This window comes from Periplaneta americana, chromosome 13 (genome assembly GCF_040183065.1).
Source record: "Periplaneta americana isolate PAMFEO1 chromosome 13, P.americana_PAMFEO1_priV1, whole genome shotgun sequence".
NCBI classification, from domain to species: Eukaryota; Metazoa; Arthropoda; class Insecta; order Blattodea; family Blattidae; genus Periplaneta; species Periplaneta americana.
Window position 1 is genome coordinate 48,958,957 of NC_091129.1, and position 15,644 is coordinate 48,974,600.

The following is a 15,644-nucleotide window of genomic DNA, read 5'->3' on the forward strand; positions in this document are numbered from 1 at the left end:
GTAGCGTGGTGGTCTAAGGCATACTGCCTAGGACTCGTGTTACGAAATGCGCGCTGGTTCGAGTCCTCATGGGAAAGAAATTTTGTCATGAAATTTCGGCCAGTGTATGGGACCAGTGCCCAACCAGAATCGTGATGCACTTGGGGAGCTACGATAGGTAGCAAAATCCGGTTGCGAAAGCCAGCTGTAAAGGCTGGGGGAATCATCGTGCTAACCACACGATACCTCTGTTCTGGTTGGATGATCGTCCACCTCTGCTTCGGCATGTGGGCGTGAGGCCAGCAGCCGACTGGTCGGTCTGGGGCCTTCACGGTCTGTAGCGCCACGGATTATTATTATTATTATTATTATTATTATTATTATTATTATTATTATTATTATTAATTCTGTATCTTCGAATTCGGCGAATAATTTTATTATTTATGTATACACTGAAGCAACAGCTGTTTGAAGAATGGGAAGGATATGGAGTGGATGAAGGACAATAACAATGTATACGGTAATAACGTAGTTTGAGAGGTAAGAACTATCTTCGAAATGAGTTGAAACACTGAATGATTCATTGTAGGGTAGAAATTCTCTCTGCGGATTGCACCTATCCATTTTCGGTTAAGGGAATCTTTACTCAGAGGAAATCTGAAGCACAAACAGGCGTATAAGTACAATAGTTTGTCTTCTGTAACATAATACGGGCCAAAAATATTGTAGAAATTAAAGATTAACTAATCAGTGAAATGTACCATTCCTTCTTTCTTTATCTTTACATCTGTGTGCATTGCTGCAATTAAAAATAGCACACGAACTAAACCTATACTTATTCATCTCAACCAAGCAAATGGCCGCCCGTCGGCTGTTCAATTTGGGAGCATAACACTAGCGCCAGTGAGCGGTCTAGCGGTTATTTAGTAAGTCTATGGTGCCACTCGGCGAGCACCGAGCCCCTACAGCCCCACGGCCTAGTAGGCCGTGTACAGCCGAGGCTGCGCAGAAGTTTAGAGTATGGACAAATTGTAGCTTGCGTCCGTCGCCATGTTTTGGGGAAAGCGCGGATAGCAGAAGGGTGTGTTATGCAATGTTGCATGTTTAATTCATATGTCTGTGTATCTTATAAATCAATCTGAATGGATAAATGAAAAAATCCTATTATCATTTAAAGCAACCACGTTATGAACATAATCAAGTTTACAGTAGTTACGTTAGTTTGACAAGAAAGAAAAGAAGACTGCAACAATTTGATACTGTAACCAAAGACGTTGTATAGTTATTTGACAACATATATAGCGAACAGAAATACAAATGCATAGTGTAGTAATTAGTTCAGATGAAAAGAAAATTATCAGTATTATTAACAAAACACTGCCAGCTATGTAAGGCATTACATTAGGCCTATATTGTAAACACAGGTTTGCTTTCATGTGAACGAGAAACGAACAATTATTATTTATCTGCTTTCATTTCACATAATAGACACTTGTAAAATAAAAACAAGTACATAATGTTTAGTTTGAAATATAAGTAGGCCTACCATACATTAGCTTATTATCACAGCTGTAGTACTAAATAAACATCACATGCATGAATCAGTCATATAAGCCTAATAGAACTCAGGTGTAGTTTACAGAACATCTTGCCTATTGATTCATTATTATTATTATTATTAATATTATTATTATTATTATTATTATTATTATTATTATTATTATTATTATTATTATTGATTTCGTTAAATGTTGTCTTTGAACTCTTTTTATGTAAAGACGTGTTGTACTAGTAACTTTAAGCTATGTGGTGACACCTGCTCTTTATGTAGTACTTTCTTTCAGTTGGTTATTTAACGACGCTATATCAACTATTAGATTATTTAGAATTGATGGTATTGATGATAGCAAGATGGTATTTCGCGAGATGACGCCAAGGATTAGCCATAGATTACCTGACATTAGCCTTACGGTTGTGGATATCGAAAAAATCTCAACCAGGTAATCAGCCCAAGCGGGAATCGAACCCGCGCCCGAGCGCAACTTCGGATCGGCAGGCCTTAGTCGATTGAGCTACGCTGGCAACTCTTCATGTAAGCCTACTTCTATGGTCAGTTTAATAAGTTTAAAATGTGATTCTCGGGGGGAATCTGGGAACCCATTTTCTAAAATATGTTCCTATAGTTGTAGAAAGATTGTATAAGTGTTCTACTGTTATCACATTGTTTTTCACACGATGTAAGAGAGACCCTTGGATGGTAGTCTGCCATATTCTCTCTCAATATCTGTATAATCGCTCTTTCACTTAAGCGGCATATTTCTATAATCTCAAATGATGATATGATAAGACTCCGATTATTCTTTCGTTAAAGAAAAAGAAAAGAGATTTTGTTTACTGCTAATATGTCAGGGGCGGCTTTTGGGGCAGTGCCAGTGTGCCATGGCACCACCAATGAAAGAAACAAAAAATAATACCCTAAAAAACAGTTGTAATAATTTATTTCTACGTATTTTATTCCAATTTCATTTGAACGAGCGCGCGCACAGATCGGGACGCACTCTTGCAGTGTTTTTTCGAACGTTGGAGCCAGTTCTCTGTGGCACCGGGTAAGCCCATATAACACTGTACAAAAGGCTACTGGTTTAGTTCATATGCGGTTCTTATGGCGGAGACTGAGCCGAGTTCAATTTGACTCAGTAGTTAAAATTCCGCCCGCTGGAGCGCAGTAATCCAGAAATTCCGCTAGATGGCAGGGTTTGTTGGAAAAGTTTGGCAGGAAACCGTTGTCTCAAGAGCAGACTTACACGAAAAGTTCGGCGCCAAATCTTAATGCAATGTTACCAATTCAAAACTAATGCACACAACTTGGATTTGAAAGTACAAATTACTATTCATTTAACTGTATCGAATGCAGAGAAAGTCAGTCATGGTTATTTTTAGAAAGACAACTACGTATTTCCTCATATTATGTAACACTATTTGTTAATTTAGTGTGATATTTGTTTTATTTCGCGGCAACTAAATATCGTTACACTGTTGCTAGTATTGATGATTTTGTTAACGATATATGAGATTTATGCAGGACATGAACATGTGTTATTCAAGCTGCTGCCTAGGATTCATCGGTCTGTTTAAGTGAAATGTAAACGTTTTCATTTATTGTCTGTATCACCGTTCATTTCGTGTGTTTTTGCCAGTAACTTTACGAGTTCTAAAAGTTATTTATATTTTCCATTTCTTTCCTTAATTCTAGAAGATGAAATATGTGATACTTTCGAGGAGATAATCAAAATTTTGAAATTGTTAATTACAATGCCCATCTCCACTTCTGAAGCTGAGCGATGCTTTTCTATGCTGAAAAGAATAACCACATTATTTCTTAGAAACACTATGAAGGAAGAAAGATTGAGTGCTTTAGGAATGTTATCGTGCGAAAAATCTTTCGTATGCAAGATTGAAGTTTTCAATGCAAAAGTGATAGACTTGTTTGCCAACAAAAAGGAACGACGAATGGATTTCCAGTACCGTTCTTTTTAATCCAGATGCAGATGTCTCTCTCTCGGCGTTGGATTGGCACTTTGGTGAGTACATTGCTTGGAATTTAAAAATGTTAGTGATTAGTTAAATTCCTCTCTTAACATTCAAGTGATAAATTTTATATAAGCATATTTTTAAGTTAGAAAAGCGTTTATTGCTGTTTTTGGTTTGGTTGAAAGAAGCCACGTATGTCAAATATCTGGGTATCATTATTGATCAGAATTTAAAATGGCCTCATCACATTACTTATCTTTGTAAGAGGCTTCGTAAAACAATTTATAAATTCGTTAATCTTCGATGCTACTTACCTATTAGAGTTCTACGAAATGTTTATTTGGCCATTATTCAGTCTATCATTCAATATGGTATAATTGTTTGGGGTGGAAGTACAAAAATTAATCTTAGTCCGTTAAATTTACTACAAAAACGAATAATTAAAATTTGTTTGAAGAAACGTTTCGATTATCCAACTAAATTAATTTATTCTGAATTTAATGTATTTAATATTGAACAAATTTATAAGTATACGCTGTTAAAATTTTATCATAAAAATCGTAATAAGTTTGTATTACAGACACACAATTATGACACAAGACGAAATATTAATTCAACATTAGTAGAACCTAAATGTCTCACATCTGCTGGTCTAAAGCATAGCATAAATTTTGGCCCTCGGTTGTACAATGCTTTAACTAAATTACACCCAGAACATCTAACATGTAACCCACTAACATATAACAAGAAAATTAGAAACGTGTTAATATCTTAAATTTGATTAAATAAATTTATTGCCTATGTGTATGAATTAATCAACCTATATTATATTTGTATTCTATAATTTTGAAATATATAGTAATCCTACTTTTCACGTGCGAAATTATTCTTCTCTAGTGTTAATATTATATTATATACTTAATTCCATTGCCGCTGTAATTATATTTTAGTTCCTATTTTATTTTACTTATTTATTTATATTATTATTTTTTATTTTAATATTATATCTGAACTGCGACCGAGCACGAGCGCTGCTCATTCGGTCTCAAATTTTGTTAATACTACTGTATCTTCTTTTTATATTGCTTGTATTATTTTATTTGTATTTCTCTTTGTTTGTTTTTGTAATTATATTTCTTTATTCTGTATATTTGAATTTAAATAAATAAATAAATAAATAAATATAGGCCTACTAGTTGCATTATTAACTGCACACCTGGTAAAATAGCTCGGTTAATTAATTTGTTTTATTTAACATAATGTAAACATGAGCTGTGATTATCACCTTTCACTTGGTGATTTGCGTGCAACCTTCTTACATTTTTGGCACCACCACCAGAATGTCTCACCGGCCGCCACTGTAATATGTACCATAAATTGAATCTCTAGATTTATTACACTATATTTTCTTAATGTTAACAACAAATCCAGCAATGCAAACAATCACATTTTCACAATATTCTGTAATTGAGAATAATGTAAGAATGAGGGAACTGTAATGAATGTCTGCAGTTGAAACTTCTAAAGAGACATATCGCCTCTGATCCTCAAAACACTGAGGATTATTGTTAAAGTGCCTTATGTGTTTGGAAAATAGCATTGAGTATATAGCCATCTTTTTAGCGGACATCCCCTCTTTGTAATATAACTTATATAAGTTATTTACGTATTTCCTAACGTATATAAAATAACATAAGTAAAAACATCCCATATTTTCGGTCATTGGAAATAGAAATAAACTAATAAGTATATTTATAAGCAATATAAAGCTTTTATATTTAAAGCAATGCTTAGTTACAGTATTTATATTTACTTATTATACATTAGAAAATACGTAAATAAGTTTAGTTATATTACAGTACAGTGGGATGTCCGTTAAGAAAACGCCTATATACACAATGGTATTTTCTAAACTCCGAATGATATATAGAAACAATCATTTGTGCTCCCCAAACATGGCGTCGCGCGAACCTGCGCGAGAGGTTTCAAATTTGTACACGACACCAGCACCAGTTGTGTGTCTAGATATATAACTACAACGTCTTTGGCGAGCACAAACAGTGTTGTTGCCAAGTCCCCACCGTCTAGGCGAGACATGGCGAGGCGAGGCGAGCTCACCGTCCACACCAGCGAATAGGGATTATAAAGAATGGACACTTAGCGAATTTTCCTGTGTTTTGTTTCTCTGTGCGCCAGCGGCTAGTTCCACTTTCAAGCGCTAGAGGTAGTGTAATCGAGCATACGCTGAGAATAATTGAGAATAGAATTAAGGCACAGGATCCAAACATCGCCTACCTTATTGCATAATCCAGTAACGGTTTGCTTCAAATAAATTCAAGTTAACCGCTTTTCCTTATTTCTCAGTGACAAACTAGTTGTAATAATAATATTTTATATTTCAGATATCATAAATTATATTATAAAATAATATAATACATTATAAAATTAAGTATCGAATTCGTTTAATATTTGTATATAATATAATATAGGTATATGGTTTTACTTCTCATAAGAGTTTTGTTTTTCCATTTTCAGCGCTATCAAATCATTGCATATTTTAATTGTTGTTGGGGTCAACGTCTGAACTCTCATTATAAAGGAACTCTAGAGTCTAGACATTACAGTTAATGAAGGATTTATTATTTTATGGATCCAATTTATTTTATTTGAGTACATAATGTACTAGATGTATTAATTGTATGTGTTATATTTCCGCTGTGTCGACTGCTAGCTGGTGTGATGTCAGCGCCAACTCTAGGGAGAAAGCAGAATCTGACGCTCTAGCTGACTTGAAGGTCATTGAAATCAGTCCGGCTACATCAAAGGTACCGACGCGAAGTGTCCATTCTTTATAATCCCTATTCGCTGTCCACACTCTCGCGCTCGCCTTGGCTCGGGTTGACTCGGCGAGAGTGTGGAGCTAGCATTATAGTTGGGGGTGCCTTTTTAACTTTATTGGAACGTAAGATTCTTGATCACAGTTATTTCCTTTATTCTAGATCATGGCCTTTATTTCTCATATTTCTGATTGCGCCATATTTATTCAGATCCAGTATTCAATGGCGGAATTTAGCGGAATTTTGACAACTCTGTACATGATTTTCCGTTTCTAGAGTTGGAGGCACTGGCAGTGACTTGAATCTAGCTTGAATTTGTTACGGGAATGTTAGGAGGGGAATATTGGTACTGAGGGTTTTGTATGTCATTTAATTATTTGAACTTATCCGTTTTGTCGCCGAATTTGAAATAAAGAAAAGTGTGTTGTTTGAGAAGTAAGTGCATATTTGAGCATATTATTATGTAAGTCTATGAAATTGGAGTATATTTAGTTATTGCAAAATAGTTGGAGTATTGTACGGAAATGGTGTTGTATCTGGTGAATGCATCTGATTATAGTTTGAAATTATTTGATAGTCATTTGACCTCTTGTAAGTTACTCCCAATATTTTTCAAAGATATTGTCATGATCAGCCGCTGAAACACAGATTTTGAGGTGTTCCAAATCCATTTCTTGGTTTCAGTTGCACAATGGGCAGTTAGGAGACATATATTCCAATTCTATGGAAGTATTTGGTCAAACATTCATGGCCTATTGCCAAACTAAATGCAGCCACAGACGATTTGCGTGGTAACTTAAATCGGGAGTTAACTGTGGATTATGATGCAGATAGTTTCATTTTTTCCTTTGAGATTATGTTATTAAATTTTCTTTGTTGAAGTCTAAGTATGTAGATTTAATAAATCTTCACAGAGTAATACGTAGATTTAGTAACTTGTCTGTAAGTAGCAGTGCTGCCCTTCTTTGCTAAAGCATCCACATTCTCGTTTCCAGGATTCCACAATGGGATGGTATCCATTGGAATACAATTCTTTTATTGAGTGTTATTAATTGAGAGAGCATTTTAGTTATATCTGCTGTTTGAGATGAAGGTGTGTGTGTCAAGGCTATTGATAGAATAGCTGCTTTGGAGTTTGACAATATAACTGCATTCTTAAATTTATTGATCTGGCATAGAAGATTCCTGAGCCTTTCATTTATTGCAATGATTTCTACATCAAAACTTGTTCCATATCCAAGAGATCTATAAAGTGAGAAGAGACAGCACGTAACACTTGCACCAGCACCTTGTTCCCTGGAAGTCAAGGATTCGTCAGTGTATAAAGAAAGCCGTTTTTGTGGAGGGTGTCTAATTTTAATTGTCTCTAAAGACAGTTGTTTCAGTATGTCATTGTTTACTTCTGATTTCAGTATTTCTTCTGTTAAATTTAGATTAGGACTCTATATTTAATAGAGTTAAAGGGTTTGGTTTAATTTGTAGGTTTTCTTTTAAATTCGGGATGTTGATTTTCTGTTTTAATTCTTGAACCGTAGATTTGAAACTTTGAGGACTGTATGAATGCCAATTGTTTCCTGCTAATCTGATAAGTTTTTCATATTGAATCAGTGCTTTTTCTTCTATTATCATTTTGATGCTGTTAATATTAGTGAGGAATCTCATAGAATCTATTGGAGTTGTTTTGATTCCACCAGTGATGAGCCTGAGAGCTTGGTTTTGAACACGTTCTATTTCGTTTATGAAAGGTGAAGTAATTAAAATTTCTCCGCAGTACGTCAGCACTGGCTGTATAAACATTTTGTATGTAGTGTTCAAAGTATTTCTAGAGCAACCTCATTTCTTTCCTGCTAGTCTTTTCAGAAAGGAGAATCTTTTACGAGCTTTTTCAGAAATATATTTCAAATGGTTGTTCCATGTTAACTTACTGTCGAAAATAACTCCAAGATATTTGGATTCATAAGTCCTAGGGAGGTGTTGGCCATTGTATTGAATATTGAATTCTCTTTCTTTTTTACCAAGTGAACATATTTGGTAGTTACTTTTGCTTAAATTGAATGTCATCAAATTTGATGTGTTCCATTCATGTAGTTGATTTAGAGCTTTAAGAGCAGAATTTTGAATTTTGTCTCTATGTCTGTGAGGTCTGGAAGTCCACAAAACTATATCATCTGCAAATAGTGCTGTTTTCATATTAGATTCCTCTAATAGGGAGGGTAAGTCATTTATATAAATAGCCTATTGAATAAAGTTGTGCTGAGGGCAGCAGTCTGGGGTAAACCTCGATATGTTTGTAACTAGAAAGTGAGTTATTGAAATGTTTGTAACTAGAAAGTGAGTTATTGAATTTAGTAGCAATGAATCTTTGACTAAGGAATTCTGATATCCATCGGAACATGCTGGAGATACCTAATTTCTGGAGTTTTAGTAATAATTTATTTCTCCAAACAGAATCATATGCTAATTGAAAGTCAATAAATAATGCCAAGGTATCTTCTTTCTTGTTAAAACTCTCTTTTATTTCTTGGCCTAGGCATAGGCTTATGACTTGGTCGTTAGTAGAGTGTAGTTATCGAAAGCTGGCTTGTCTTGGTGATAAAAGATTTTGGGATTCTAAATACCAAGTTAATCTGTTGGAGATCTGACTCCATAGTTTTTGCTATTATGCTTAATAGTGCTACTGGCGATAACTATTAACATCATGAGCAGGTTTCCCTTTTTTGTGAATTGGTGCATTGATTGCTTTTTTTCGAAGCTGCAGGAATTGAGGTGTTCCATGATAAATTGAAAATTGATAAAAGTATAGACTTGGCCTTTTCCCCCAGATGTTAAAAAAATTCTGAATGAATGTTGTCGGGACCAGGAGATTTCTTGGTTTTTAAATTTTGTTTACAGCTTTAGGTAATTCTTTGGAAGTAAAATTTTGATAAAATATTTCAGGTTATGTTATATTACTAGTAATAGTGTTTTTATTATTTTTACTTAATTCATATATATAATATATATATATATATATATATATATATATATATATATATATAATGCTGGGGTAGTTCCGGTGATTTTGAAAGTGAAAATCGTTTAATTTATGGGGTGGGGGGCGTAGAAAACGTTGGTCAGGGAAAATTTCAGAACACGGTTACCACCAGTTATTCCCACGTTATGAAATTTATCCTCATTTTATGCATATTGACCAATGTTTTCTATCGAATTATCGCAATTTTTTGTGTAGATGCAGCTGTTCTTATATGCAGGGCATAATAAAAACCTAAACTAACTAAACTTCACACCCCCCTGGGTCAATGCAGAGTATCTACCAGCTTCTGAACGAATGTTGCACACTTTTATCACTGCCAATGTAATGCTATAAATCAATTTTCAACACTTTTATCACAACCACAACACATTTAAATTTTTGCTGCAGTAGCTATAAATATATATATGGAATTATCACTGCATTAACACATTGATTCATTCACACACTTTAAACGAACTAAACAAAGAATGGAGGCAAAAGGCGTTCGCTGTGACATTCCACTTCTTCCACTAGATTGTTCTTGACACGTACACCAAGATGGGTAACAAATGCAAACGAAGTGATACGAAACTTGAGGAATGTTACTACAGGGGTGTAGTATTATGTGAAGGTTAGGTTAGGTGTGGGACACCCTTCCATATAGGGGCAGTGGCATTTCTATAAGGTTAGAGTCCAATTTAGGTGTGTGTGTATTAATAAAAAAAAAAGTCACATAAACATGCGTTCTATTCTCAATATTTTCCAGCCCCTAATTTTCGATTAATACACACACACATCTAAACTGGGCTATAACCTTAGAGGAAATGCCACTGCACCTGTACGGAAGCGTGCCCTAGGTGTGTAGTATTATGTGACAGGTTAGGTTAGGTTAGGTTAGATTAGGTATGTAGTATTATTACTATGTTGAAACCCACTGTCACATTAAGGAAGTATGGTCGTATTTATTCACAGACGACGATTTTCGTATATAAGTAAGGTACGTATTTAGGGCAGATTGGGTACGCATACAGGTCTCCCAGTGATCACATCAATTTCTAATAATCAATACTATAAATCCAAGGCATTTTCAAGTTATTTTAGCAAGTTCATATAGTGGTCAGGACATAAGTAACCTTCACCAGGTGATGAAACCCGAACCTCATTATTAAATTGAGGTTCGGGTTTTTCCGAGGTTTTCATAATTGTAAGGCAAATGTGAGGCAATCTCAGGGTAAATGTGAGACCTGCCTTGCTATCCCAAAATCCATCGACTCCAGATATATAAGGTAATTGGCTGTGGTAAATGGTTCTGGTCCCTCACGTTTCTATTTCATTTCTCTGCATAGGCGGAGAGAACAGTTTCCTTGAGGGGGGGGGGGGCAAAGCAAAACCATAGAATCCCGATATAATGATGTTATGGAGGACATTATTTACCATCTCCCCCTGTTATAGCTTGACTGTGGTACAGTATATCGGAATGTGATCATTTAATAAAGGTATTTTCGGGGAGGGGCATATTTCTTACAGTGTTACATCCATATCTGTGATGTTTCGGACCAAGTTGTGTAGGGCTTGAACTGTAGATCTACTACAAATTATAATAGGGTATAACTTAAAACAATCTCCCTTTTTTTTTTTTTTTGTCATACACAAACACATGCATACATCAATAACACTAAGTAACAGGACTAACAGAAACTTATCTGAAGCTTACCTTCCTGAAGATATCATATGAAATATAAATTCTAATTATTTTACTTAATCTCTTGTCTTTAAATTTACGCATTATACGTGGATCACTTTTCTTTTTTCTGCATTGATCTGCAGTATGTTATTCGTATTTCTCCAAGTGACGGCTTTACTTGCAGATTTCTAACACATGAGTAGGCTGTTACAAAAGAAACATTACAGTGCTTCCATTCTTCAGATGGGGTATAGAAATTCTTATAAATTCAGAAATTTAAAATAAATATTATAGTCCAGACGCATGATCTGAAGACATTAATTCGTCAATTTAAGCACAGAAACTTAATCGTAAAAAAAAAAAAAAAAACCAAGAAAAATCTTTTGAATTCAATATTTTCTAACGTTAATAGAAAAAAAAAAAAGAGTTCAGACAAGTTTGGGAGGCAGTTCCCTCCCCCCATAACTCCGTCTATGTTTCTCTGTGCTTAATCCAGTGCGTGCTCGATCAGATGTGCTATGATGAGTCCAGTACTAGATGGAGGGGTAGCGGTCATTCTACTTTTGCCAACGAACTATTATGTTTAAGCAGAATGTTTATATGGGTAACAGATTATGTTTCTAAAATATGTAATTTTACTACATGAATTTCATAATGTTCTCATTAACTTGGACATGTAAAAATTATATAAGGCCTAGTAAGGATTAGCCTAATAGCAATACAGTAGGACAACAGACGGGTACCAGATTTACAAAAGTAATCAGTAGGGCTACAATTGAGCCAAAGTATTAAATATAGGCCTAAATCAGCTGATATAATACAAAATTAATAAAAATTTATTCATTTATTGAAGTTCAAAATTCTAATGTTCTGAATAGCATGAAGGCAATATTTTTCTAAAGAAGCTTTAAGTTTCGATTTTAATACATTGTAACCATTTACTATACTTCTGAGTGATTTTGGAATAGAGCATTGTACATTTTTATTTCTGAATGTAGGACTCCATTTTTGCAGAGACTGGCATTTGTTGACAAACCATGTAGGTACTGCTTATTTCTTGTATTATGCATGTTGGTAATTGCATTTGTTTCAGATTCGTTTAAATATTTTGTTTTACAAATAACACAATCTAATATATAAAAGTGAATGTGGGTATGTATGTATGTTCTCTATACAAATCTACACGCTTTGACTGATTTGTGTCAAAGTTTGCACATTTAACCTTCATAACCAGGAGAAGAACATAGGCTACATTAAAATCGGACAAATAGATGTTAAATTAATTAAAAAGATAAAAATATATATGATCAAATATTAATGTAGGCCTATAATATTAAATGCAATCTTCTACAGTCTTTATTATTGTCTGTTGTATTCAACATCGACTTTCATGAGGCCATGGAAAAAGCAAAACGATATAAAATAACATTGTAAATACATCATGAAGAACAAAATCTAGACAATCCATGCATTAAGTATCTTTATGCAGTCCAGAACCGTATTATGTGTTTCTCGAGATAGTTGTAGGTAGTGAGCAGACTGTGTTTTATCATACTGAATTCTTGAATTCTTTGTAATTGCAAGGATTGTCAACACATAATTGAATACTCAATATTGAATCACCAATAGTACTATTGCGAAATATTGATCCACGAAAAGTATGCAATGGAACAGGAATTGGTGTGAAAAAACTCATGCCAAACGTAACAGAAGTGATAGTATTAACTGGCAAAACGAAAAGAAAAGATGATTTGATCCCACATATTTCTATGGTAGCCAGTAACATGCCATTCGATTTTAAGCAACTGCCGTTTCAGTGCAACTAGCATTCGTAATGACCGTAGTAAAATAAAGCTCAAAGATAGTCACTCAAAGTTGCAGGCATTCACTTAAAAACTCCGCGTTTTTCACATTGTAAATAAATTGCGTAACTTGCTTTCGAGTGAGCACACCTAAACATATATACACATTTATACAAAAGAGGGAAAAACGAATTGTATGCATATCAATGATACTTTTGTCATGTTCCTATGTGAATATACGTAAACCCACTGAAAATAACACTATATTAATTCTAAAATACGTATCTTTCAAAATATTATTGTCCGTGTCCAATAATGTGTTATTGCGAAATTCTATCTGTGTAATCATGTTGCCAGTGTAGAATGTTAAGCGTTGTGGAAAGAACAGTGACTTCATTTCTATAACATGTCTTTCAGAATATTATTATTTATGTTGACTTCTTGCAAAATTATACTCTATCTGCAGTCTGTACATAAAATAAAAAGTAATATATTTAATATGTTCTGAATTTTTTAGATGTAATATCGCGAGTCTTATTTAAAAAGCCCGAGTATGATATAAGCGGACGTACAGTTGTCAAGGGGTAAAAAATCTTCCAATATAAACTGAATTATACAGTATATGTATATATTGATTCTTTGGTATGACCGATAGATAAATTTCGGCTCACGATGACACTCCAACGGATTCAGATTGGGAACAAGGGAATTCCCTAATTACCGTCAGCTCTCTGAAGTTCAAGTGAAAGCACATGTAGACATAAAATTACGTGAAATGTATGTCAGCACAGCTTCAGATCAATGTACAGATCTTATAATTATTTTATTTCTGCCTCAGTACAACGTCACATTTGTGGTGGGGAGGAAAGGAGACGGCAGAAAAATTATTTAATATGCTGACAGCCACGACTAAGATAAGGCACTTGAAATTTAGTGGTAACTGACCGGCAGAGATAAAATGTAAGATCCGTAGCACATTGGGTCAACACTAAGGGGGCGTATAGAGATCGAAGGGTGTGTTTTTGTTTTGTTGAACTTCAAGACAATGTTAGCTCATTTAAAGGTTGTGTGACTGTAGCCTGTATATATTTTCGTTGGGTTTTACTTTGTTTATACTGTAGTTTGATTTTTCTGTTATTTTATTTGTATTTCTGGCGGTGTGGAAGAGAAGGCCTAATGGCCTTATCTACACCAGAATACATAAATAGACAAAAAAAATAAATATATAAATTAAAAAAAAAATTAAATGTGAAGCACATGATGAAATGTTTTCTTCTCGGTGCCTGATCTAAAACTGTTTTAAATTTAGTTAATCCTGGCAGGCATTTGGCTAAGAAGTTAATTAATTCATGTTAGTGAAGTTAAGTAAAGATTCATCTTTATGGACGAGGAAAGCTTAGTAAAGACAATTTGTTATGGTTGTCTATAGTTGGGTTTTCGAGATTTCCGAAAATTTAATAACCAGTTCAATTAAAAATAGAAGCAGAAAGAAAAACCCGCGCAACGCCGGGTACTTTCAGCTAGTTTCTAATACGAGGTACAGTCATTATGTTCGTGGAATGTTCACAGACACAAATTCATCATTCCTAAAAATAGTCGCTGTTGGCCACTATGCATGTCTGCCAATGTTGATACAGCTGGTGGAAACACCACTGAAAGATATTGACAAGAAGATTTTGTACAGCTTCTTTTGTGACAGTAATGATCTCGACCAACTGAAACCTACTCCCACATAGCTTTGCTATCAAGTGGGGAAAGAGAAATAAATTGCATTGTGCAAGATCAGGCAAATATGGACAGTGTGGCAAGACTGTGACCTGTTGCCTTGCCAGTTCCTCTTGGACAAGCACAGATCGATGTGCAGGGGCATTGTGTAGCACAGCCAATTCTACCTACACCAAAACTCAGGACACTTATGACACTTTAGTGAGTTGTGATGCAAATGTGAGCATTGAGCACTGAAAGACCGTCCGTACATGGCTTGAGTTGGTAACTGGCTGCTTGCAAGCACTTTCTTCTGTATTTGATTGGACTGCTGCACACGGCTCGACCAAATGCGAACGGTTATTTGCAACTTGGAGTGCAGGTCGCAAACCAACCTTAGTCACATAGTTGCATTGCATTACCTTCAATGTATTTTGCCTGGTGTTTTGCAGTATGAATGAATAAATTGCAGACATCAAATGCATAGAAGTTGAAAAACACTCTTACTATATAACTAGAGGTGCCGGGTAGCTCAATTATTAGAGTAGCTGAACTAGAACTAGAAGGTATGGGGTTCGATCCATGGTGGTGACGGGATTTTCTCATTGCGAAATTTCCAGAACGTTCCGAGATTAGCTCAGCCTCCTATCAAATTATGCACTTGGTCTTTCTCAGGTAGTAAAATGCAGTCAGAGCATGGTGCCGACCACACCACCTCATTCTAGTGTTAAGGTCAAGAAAGCATGGGACTCTACCTCCACCTCTACTATATAACTAGAAACTGCCAGGCTACTCAAGAAAAGATTCATCAGACACAAATTCCACAATTTGGTACATCTGGCCGAAATCTACGGCTGACCACTAGGATCCAGAATACAAAGCAGAGGTTAAATTAAAAATACAATATGATTGCGGAGAGAATATGGAACAATGATAAATTTAAATAGCAAAGTAGCAAAAACAAGTCAAAATGATGAGTATCTAACTCTTTATTTTTGAATATACATAGTTGTAATCTGAAAGAAATGAAAACTAAAACAACTTAAATAATTCTTACACGTTACACTTTTTGACATATTTTGTAGATTATCTTG

At 34.8% G+C, this 15,644-nt stretch overlaps 1 protein-coding gene across 4 annotated transcripts in view; it reads left to right on the forward strand.

Moving 5' to 3' along the window:
• Window positions 1-6,644: 6,644 nt before the first annotated feature.
• Window positions 6,645-15,644, forward strand: part of LOC138711870 (uncharacterized) — a 77,467-nt gene continuing 68,467 nt past the window's right edge. The window contains exon 1 of one of the 4 annotated variants that reach the window (XM_069843124.1): window positions 6,645-6,782. The gene's annotated coding sequence lies outside the window, so the exon portion shown is untranslated. Of the gene's footprint in view, window positions 6,811-8,802; window positions 8,834-15,644 lie in introns of those variants that run through there. The other 3 variants (XM_069843127.1, XM_069843125.1, XM_069843126.1) reach the window with 3 other exon arrangements.